Source organism: Macadamia integrifolia, unplaced genomic scaffold (assembly GCF_013358625.1).
Source record: "Macadamia integrifolia cultivar HAES 741 unplaced genomic scaffold, SCU_Mint_v3 scaffold1623, whole genome shotgun sequence".
Taxonomy (NCBI): domain Eukaryota; kingdom Viridiplantae; phylum Streptophyta; class Magnoliopsida; order Proteales; family Proteaceae; genus Macadamia; species Macadamia integrifolia.
The window spans coordinates 1-8,485 of record NW_024868282.1 but is presented as its reverse complement, the minus strand read 5'-3'; the positions used below and the strand labels follow the sequence as shown (position 1 = coordinate 8,485).

The following is an 8,485-nucleotide window of genomic DNA, read 5'->3' as shown; positions in this document are numbered from 1 at the left end:
TCACTCAGAATTCGTATTTTGATAGTTTTTACTGTTTTTTTGATTGGATATTGATCTGCCTGGTGCTAATTGTGGTCTATCATTGGTTTTTTGTCCAATAGATCTCCGGCGGAACTTGGATGCGTGCAGTCTTTGTTGCCTCTCCACAGCGCCGTCGCCGTTGCGAAGCTTACATCATGTCTGAGCACGAACTCAAGGAGTTGCCGCGCTTTCTCACAGGGTACCCTCTGCCGTACCTATCCCGGACTCTAATGTTTTTTGTTTTTTGAGTGTGAGTAGCTGCTTCTTTAACTATGCTTTATCTAGAATTGATTGGTCCCTCCTCTCCCCTTTGCCATAATGTATAAGGAAACAAAACTTGAGGAAAACTGAAACTGACATCTCTGGTAAGTGTTTTGTTGGGGTTCCATTGGAGTGTGACTTAGTTCTGGATATGAAGAACAGAACATTGAAGCTGAAATTCTGCACAACCTTTTCTTAGATTCTAACTGGCAACGGGAACCAATTTATCTGATAAGGTAATCTAGAAGCCTCCTGTTCCCTGAAAATAAAACTCAGCGTGGGAACATCTCCACTAACAAGAGTCTAGACATGCCACTGTGTGATATAATATAGTGATAAGCTGATGAAAAAATTGACACTATTCCCTCATATTTATCAAACGAACTAGGTTGAATGTAAATCAATTTATCTATTCATCTATTGTCGGTTTGAAGGAAGATCTATCTTTGGTAACTTCACCTCTTCCGAATTTTTTGGCTGTCTTCTCTGGATATTCTTGTTTTCCTAAGTAGTTGGCTGTTAGTTTCCAAAATTGTTGGGAAAAGGCCTTATGGAGTTCTTGGGAGAGTGAGGAATGCTAGGATTTTTAGGCTTGAGTTAATCTCCTTAGGCAGTTATTGACTCCCCGATTGTTGAGACTACTTGTTGGGGTTCATAATGTAGGAATGGATTGGACAACCAAACCAGACCCAAGACTGCAGGATTTTATAAACCAGAGAACAACCAATAATCACCCAAAATTAGGCAGCAAACAACAGTCCAGAAGTAAGAGTCAAACAGTCCTTGTAAACCGGAATTTTCAAACCCAGAATTTGGAATTTCCGAAACAGAGATTACACCAAACAAATAGATTAACCAGCAGCAAGTATAGAGTACTAGATAAGCCACAATCAGAAACACATACCACAGGAGCAGGTAAGTCAAACCAGATCTGAAATCTGGGTAGAAACACAGTCGGCCAGAAGTATTTAACACCTCAAATCAGACAAACCCATGGTCTGATTGGTCCCAAATTAAGGTCAAACCTCCCTCTTAATAAACCCAACAATCAATCAAAAGGGGAGGGCCATCGGCTGGCCGGATCTTCAGAACAATATAGGGGCAGCAGGAGAGAAACTTAAGATTTCCAGAACCAGAAATCAAAAACAGTTCAGATCTCTTACCTGGTTTTAAGAACCTTGTAATTAACTTTGAAAAGAAAGAAATAATAGTTGAAGAGACCACTTGGACTTCATGCCGCAAAGAGTCAATTGGATCAAACACCAATTCCTTCAGCCTTGATCAAACACAAGACAACTCTTCATGAAGAAGACAATAGCAACAACCATTATTTTTTTATCAAAATCATTCTAGGCGTTTAGGAGCCTCTTCTTCTTTATTTATAATGTTAATGGGGGAGGGAATTACAAAATAGAAGGTTCCTCAAAAAGGAAGCCAAATATTCTCCTAATACAATAGTTACTAAAAACTGAAATTAGAAACTAGTTAAAAAAGGAAACTAACTATTAATGACTTGACTCAATTAATAACTTGACTCCTAAAGAAACAAATATAACTCAAATCAAGCCCAACTAAAAAGAAAACTAATGAAAATGGAAACTAACTAGTAATCCCGTATTCAATCTTAGAGCCCCCCTTTTTGACCCATAAAAGTGGTCTATTACACTCAAAACATATGGGATCAAAGGCCTAACATGTATGGAACCCAACCCTAGGTTTATTCCTAATAAAACAAGCCTATTTTGGTAATTAATCTGCATCAGAATGATCACATGTGCAACAAGAGATTCATGGTCAGTGGAGACTTTCGCTTTGACACTAAAGGAAATTAGCTATATATATGCAATGTAAATTAATTCACATATGACCATGTACAGCAAGTGTGCTTCAGGGATTTATATGGGTGCATGAAAATTGAAGTCTATTTGGTTTCTGTGTGATGGTTGTACTTTATGTTTCTCTTTCCCTTTTTCTTTTCATGAACCTGGTCTGCTCCTGATTGTATATTCCCAGCCTGCCCCAGTAATAAAAAAGGTCTTAGTCTATCATACGGTTTCCTACTTTAGTTAACTGTTTAAGCCATTTCATTGATCCTGGTGCAGAAACTAATTTCTAATGCTCAGAAGTTATTAACTTGGTCAAAGATACTCTCTTTCAGTAGCTAAGTTATGAAGAGACCTGCTGAACTGACTACTAAGTAAATCTCAGCTTCTGGCTTGACTGTTATACTCTCTTATTCTTGAAATTGGATTTGTAATTTTGTGTAAATGGCTCCTGGGCACACCACATATATAATTTCTTTTTCTTATTGGGGGAAGGGTGGGGTGGGGGTGTGGAGTGGGACAAACCAGTGAGCCTTCATGTCTAATGTTACATTTAAAATCCTTACAATGTATCCTATTACTGCCATGAAGTCAACACAACTAAGAAATTGACACTATTGTGGATCTATATTGAATGCAAACTGGTCTGCTTAGTAAGTTGACACCACTGGTTGAAAACCCATCTTGACCCTCTAACCCACTGGCAATGAAAAGACAATCATACATGTGGTGCATTGACATTTCGCTGCTTTTTGCCTGCCACATTCCTCGAACCCAATATTAAAGATAGACTTCTTTTTCTTATAAGGAAAAAATAAAATACAAGAATTCATAGTCCCAGACACATTGCCACATAAGATAATTCTAACTGAATGGAATCCATTGATTACAATTACAATCAGCTTCTGACCCATGTTGTGTTCAATGCTGGAAGTGTATGCTTGTAAATCTATAAAATGATTCTGATGTTAATCAAAACCTCAATATGTTGGTGGATGCATTTTTCCTTGTTTTTATCTGTATGCACGTGGAGTATCGTTGATCTCATGTTATGACCATTAGTTGGCTAGGTTTATTCTCTGGTTTTTGAAAGAAATGACTTCACATCTTCACATGTAAAAGAATCCTCACAGCTTCTGTATTTCCATCCAAAGATCAGTTCTTCACGACGACACCATGTTATTATAAATACGTCATCAAGGATTTGTTTGTTGTAATGTGCAGTCTAAATATGTGAAACCAGATGCTTTGAATTGCCTTAATTAAAGGGAGAAGTGATGGGATAGTTTCTTTTGTCTATATGAGACGTCACGACTTTCACTCATCTCTGGAGACCAACTTGAGATATTTGGTTCCTGCAGGCACATGAATCTCCCAATGATTGAAAGAAATAAATTGGGCTTTGACCTGAGCATCATCAAGTACGAACACTATTAACAGTCAAACTAGTTACATATTTTCCAATTCATTGATTATCCATGTGTCACTTTTCAAAATTTATTTGAATGTACCTAGAAGTTCTTTACAATGTGTGATGTGGAAGTAGTTCCTTTTTTTGTGGAAAAAAGAGGCTTTCATCTTGAGCTCTACTATTATGATCTGTATTTATTGTTTCCTCTTGGTCAATATTTGATTTCCTCCTTTAGGAAAAAGTGTATGCCCTTTTTATTCCAACTTCAACGTATTCTGTGTATATTTTTTACAATTGAAAGCTTAATGATGTGTCTTCTTGTCAGTTTTCTGACATGGAAAATTCCTTTCCTTCACCATGTATGCCGAAAGTCTCCACCCCTTTGCACACTTCCCTTTGACTATCTGTTTGCAGATGTGGGGAAATATCAGCAGTAAACAACAGAGAAAAGCCACCAAATTTTCATCCTTCCTCCCTGAAAACTCGAAAGGAATAGTTTTTGCCTTTTGGAAGACCGCAATCCAAAGACATGAGACTCTTTTAGGTTGAAGAAAATGTCGTCAAAATTATCTTTGTAGATTGAAATGTGTGTGTGGCATTCTTTCTTACTTTGTGCTCATGTGCTTTTTCTTTCTACTTGATTTTTCATCTAACCCCTTCTTAGGTTTCCCTATGTAATATGTGCAAAATCATGACATGGTAGCATATGCACTAAACTAAATGTTTTGCCAACCCCAAAAGAAAATCAATAGAAATTGTTTAATAGATTGTTTGATATACGATGAGTTTTGGAGATTGCATCCGTGTGTATTTAGTAGCATCCATTGATTGTGTCACCTCATATAGTTCCCAAATCACAATGACCAGATGTTCCAGTTCCAACTGACAGTAGTACTATTTCCTACAGTGTAGGCATCCATTTGTTTGGTGGGTGAGATACCCATTGATCAAGGACTAGTGATCTTTGGACAAGAAGACTTGGGCTTCCCTACCAAACTTAACATTTATGGCATGCAGTTTTACAAGTTTGATACCTTTATAACATTCCAATTGTAGAGGGACTGGGATGAAGTAGGCACATCAGATTATTGAATAATGCCAATTTTAATCTTGAGTTTTTGCACATTCAATTGCTGCATTTGGGTTTGGTTGTACTAATATGAAGATTAATAGTAATAATATGTCACCATAAAATTGCTCCTTTTCCCAGATGGAATTGATGGTACGTGAATCGTTTTGCTTCAGGCTGTTTTAGAAGGTGGGCTCCTGTCATGCACATATGCTTGTTCACATAACAGCTGAACTGTGGTGTTATTTTTCCTCGACATATTTACCTCTTCAAATCAATCTGTTCTTTCAAATGGGAACCAAAATTACATGGATGCGCTCTCCTTTTTCTTTGGGAGGGGGTGGTGTGGGGCGGATTTTCATTGGCTAATCATTGTTATTGCTTATTAGTATAGACCACCTATCTTGCTATTATGAGTGCACAATAATGTAATGTAATTTATGAATTTTAATCATTGCTCCTCATTGCATCTGATCTAAGTTTCTTTGATTGTGATATATTAGAGCTCGGTCTATCCGTCCCAAGGTGACAGTGTAAGCAAATCACCATTGTGACAACATTTGTCTTCTCAACTTCAGACGTATGAAGCTTTTATAGTTCCGACTCAACAACTGCTTTGGAAATCATATAGAGCAGTGAAACTGGTTTTGATTTTTCCCAACTGAGATGAAATTATTTTTTTGATAAAGGAGAAGAGGTGATATCTTGTGTCTGGTCATGGCCAAACATTTGTTCTCATTAGGGATGCAATTTATCTTCACTGCTGCGTTGCTTCTGCTCTCTCTCTCGCTTTCTCTCGCATTCACTTTGTATGATGTTAGTTACACGGCACGCCTTTGGCACCAGGGTTTTAAAACTTGGAATAGGTATCTGAATTGGTCGGTGCTGATTTCCAATTCAAATCGGTTATAACCGGTCATTAATCGGAGTGAATCAGTGAGATTGGTCCATGCCGATTTTGATGTGAATCGATACCCTTGGTACCAGTTGTATGGTGATTAGGTTCTGCTATTCCATTGCTCCTGAGCATGTGTTATGACCATGCTTTTTTTTAAATTTTTAATAAGAGTATGACCATGTTTTCTTCCAATACATTGTTTGCCACCCAACAAGTCTATGTAAAGAGCACGCACAAGGAAAAATCCCCTTCTACTGAAGATTGTCTGAAAATTTTTTTTTCCCAGGGTTTTTGCTTGAGACCAACAGAGACCCCTAGCAACTTTTATGTGAACCCTGTAATTTTTTTTTTTTCTTGGGGAATGGAATAATAAGTAAAATTATATGACATTTGATGCACTGTGACTTTACTTGTCACATTGGGATTAGCATTTTCATTCTCTTTAGAATGTGTTCCATCTTCAAGGTAAGCAAGCTGGTAGCTCACCCATGGGAATAAGGAATATAGAAATAGCTTGTGAGCTGGTAGAAACCTGGCATTAGTTGGTCTTGTCTGAAACAGCTTAGACTTCTTGTGGATTGCACAACATTCCTGGAATAACTCCGGAGTACAATATTCAAAGAAATTTATTAATGCTAGGGACTTCAAAGTTATAACTTTTGTTTTTTGAGTTCACACATGAATAAAGGAGAAAGAGAGGATGATATTATACAAAGAATTAGAATACGGTGGATGGAATTGGAGGATGCATCGCGCATCCAGAGTATTGTGTGATTGACTACCTCTTTAAAGCTCAAAGGAAAATTTTATAAAATAGTTATATGACCAGCAATGATGCACAGGGTTGAGAACAGTAAAGAAAAAAACATTTAAATAAACTTATTGTTGTTGAAATGAGGATGTTACGATTGATGAGTGGTAAAATTATAAAGGATAAAATAAAGAATGAACATATTAGAGCAAACCTAGGCATTGCCCTAATGCCACTATTCATGATCAGTTGCAAGAAACTTGTTTATGGCGACACAGACATATGCAATGAAGGTTTTTGAATGCTTCAGTAAAGAGAAGTAGATCTAAGATAACTATAGAAGAAGTGGTGAGGAAGAAAATGTATAACTTAGGATTGAAATATGATAAAACTTTGAATATAACTGATCGTAGGAATAGGAACCCTGTAACCAATCCCATTTGGTTAGGATAAGTTTAAGTTGTATAGATGATTTGGAGGTACATTCAGGGTGTTAATGCATGATATCAACACCGTAATTGGTAATGTTAAGTTTTTCTGGAATTCTTGACCCATTTTGAAGATTGACTCGATCCGACATATTTTGGCAGTTACCTGAATGGGAAGTCTTCTGAGATCTGTGATGGAAGCAGAGGGGTTGGGCCGATAGGCTCAAGCCCGGAGCTCATCACTAATCTCGTATGGGGGTGCAGTATGGTTCAACCGGATCGACCACGACCCGATGGGTCGACCCGCAACTTGGAATATATAATGTACTGTTACTTGTTGAGAAAGTCATTGTATTTTTTGGGTTTTTCGAGCTAGGGTTTCAGGGCGAGTTTTCTCACCGCTGTTTGGGTGTAATCTCTCTTCTACATAGTGAAACATCTTCTTCTTCGCCCGAGGACATAGCATACCACCCTGGTTTGTGAACCTCGTTAAATCTCTGTGTCGTGCGGATTTATTGTCTCTTTATTTTTCGTGTTTCTTGGTGTTTGATCTAATAGGTAATAACAATTATAGATCATACCATATTAGATTTAAATTGGGCAAATTTAAAAAAAAAAAGAAATTAGTCTTTTTTTCTTTTACTGATACCACTGGTTTGAATGAGTATCAATCACAGCTGATATCAATACGAATTGATAATACTATCGATACTAATACCTAAAACCGTGATTACATAAATCAGGTTTTAGGGAAAAAGGTCTGAAAACCAAACAAAAAAAAGTAAAGGGGATCAAACAAAATAAGATTATATGGTTTAGTTGGACCACCATATTAAGACATGTGACCAATCTAAGAGGCACCATATTCATATTCATATTAATCAAAATATTCTTCCTTGTGACTCACAATTAGTATCTTTTGCGCTTGGCCCAGCCTAGCACCCATCACGCTATCTCCTGTCGAATATTTTTTGGGATAAAAATTGTGTAAGAGGATTCACATGAGGGTGAGGATGGAAGAAAGCAGAACAAATGACCCCCTTGTCCCTCACCCTGTGACCTGTGTAGGCTTTAAACAGTCGCATGAACAGTCCCCTTCCTTTATTTTTTTTGGGTGAAAGTTTTGCCTTTTGATAATTTTCCATTCAGGGACTAATTTTCCTCACCCACAGTGAACCACCTGCTGTTGGATTGGAGTTTTTGGACGCTCAAGGACAGTTCCGCGATTTCGCACAGAGGGTGGGAATTAATTATGATCATCCATTGATAAGGATTCTCTTTATCGAGGGTGAAGAGAAACTTTCTCCATGAGAGTAGAGTTATTTTTTTCTTTTTAAAAAATTTATTGATGAGAACACATTGAACACATGAATTCTTAACTACAAGCTTCAAGAATCCATAGAATGGTTATATGCTATTTAGTCCTAAGCGATAAGGACTAGCCAGACAATTTCTACCTTCTCTTGGAACAAAAGAAAAACTAGATGACTCTCGATAGGACGCGACATGGACAATGTCATGATGAATAAGAGTCATTGCTTGTAATACCCCGCTTCTTAAACCCGGTCTGATTTCGCGGTTGAACCGGTTTAACCATGCAGGAACCGAGCTAGAGGATGTTAGAGCGGGTTCCTTATGGGCTATGATGGCTCGGGTGACCTTAAACACCAGCTGGCCCGACAAGTCCGAGCCAGTGCCAGAAGAGACGGGAGTGCCCAAACCGTGTACGTGCACCTACCATAAGGCTATGTACGGATAAAACAGGTATTATATCTGTATTTTAAGATATATACGTATGCTACAATGTATGCCTAGAGTGGGGT

General features: G+C 37.7%; 1 long non-coding RNA gene across 2 annotated transcripts; it reads left to right on the top strand.

Moving 5' to 3' along the window:
* The first annotated feature begins 71 nt into the window (after positions 1–71).
* On the top strand, positions 72–5,345 carry LOC122064353. Of its 2 annotated transcripts, none has more exons than XR_006135666.1 (3): positions 72–220; positions 3,467–3,526; positions 5,089–5,345. It is a non-coding gene; the product is annotated as an uncharacterized LOC122064353 (long non-coding RNA). The 2 variants fall into 2 exon arrangements; XR_006135665.1 differs by lacking the exon at positions 5,089–5,345 and adding an exon at positions 4,727–5,059.
* Positions 5,346–8,485: the final 3,140 nt, after the last annotated feature.